Consider the following 1267-nt stretch of genomic DNA (forward strand, 5'->3'; position numbering starts at 1 on the left):
TCTCCTTTGTTACAGTTTCCTTTTTCAAACCTCTTGAAAAAAGTTAAAGGGTTAATTTATATGAGTTCCACTTAAAAATGGTCTACCACGTAAAAAAATAATAATAATAATAATAAAAGTTAGTTTACAGAAGTCATTGATCTCGTTTAGGGAATCGGAACCCATTATAGGACCCGCTAAACACTTACCGTCCTGACATTCGCATGTGATACATCCGTCGTCCGTCATGACAAAGCCCCGCTTACATCTGAGTTTACAGTTAGCCAGGGGCGTACAATGAGGTCGCAGTATGGTGAAGGGGGTGGAACCATCACAGACAGGGCAACATTCCCCAGGCACGTACTGGGGATTTACACACGGGACCTGCGATGTGAGAGGGAATGGAAAGAGACTTTAGTATTAGATAGTTCAAATTATCCTGACCTAACCGTTTCAAAATAGATACATATATTAGTCAGCTCCCATGGCGTAGTGGTCACTGCGCTCGCCTTGCACGCGAGAGACCCGGGTTCGATTCCCGGCGGGGTCAAGAAATTTGTATCATGCAAGTGATTGATTCCGTGACTGGCTGTTGCGGGGCCCACTCAGCCTCGTGATTTGGCGGCATGCGTAGAACGCAAACAGGGTGGACACCGCAAACAGAACGATGAGAAGGATGTACAGGGACTCTCGGATCTGACGGTTCGTGGCGCTCTCTGGACTGTCGTTACCGCTGGGTGGGGTGGGTGTGTCTGGGGGAAGAATGATGAGGTATGGTTAGAAATAAACGGAAGAATAGCCTAATAAGTATTTCCGACATTTGCTACAGAAATAACCGGAAACGGATGAGACGGAATAGGAGAATCTGTTCAGGATAAAGTTCGTCTCGGGCGGTAATAGAACCCGCAACCTAGCGCTTACAAAGCAGATGTGCACCCTCCAAGCTAACTTGGTATGAGGGCTGAAACAGCTAATGAAACAGCCCTTAGCTGTTTCGAGCTTTCAGCTCTCATCATCAGTCAGTTACACAAGGGGCTGTATATATTTTAGATAATATAGTTTTGCCATCCCAAATAATAACAGAGGATTCACTTGAAAAATTCCCCCACAGGATCCCAAAACTAGACAAAATAATAAAGATAATTTACAATACACAACATAATATACACACGGGGGTGGTTTACTTGGTGATGGGTACAATGGATTAGTAAAATTTCAATCAAATCAAATTTCACATCAATCAGGAAAACCAGCTTAAAGTGTACAACTTGGAAAAACACTTTCGTAT

Source organism: Diaphorina citri, unplaced genomic scaffold (genome assembly GCF_000475195.1).
Source record: "Diaphorina citri unplaced genomic scaffold, Diaci psyllid genome assembly version 1.1 scaffold160, whole genome shotgun sequence".
NCBI lineage: Eukaryota > Metazoa > Arthropoda > Insecta > Hemiptera > Psyllidae > Diaphorina > Diaphorina citri.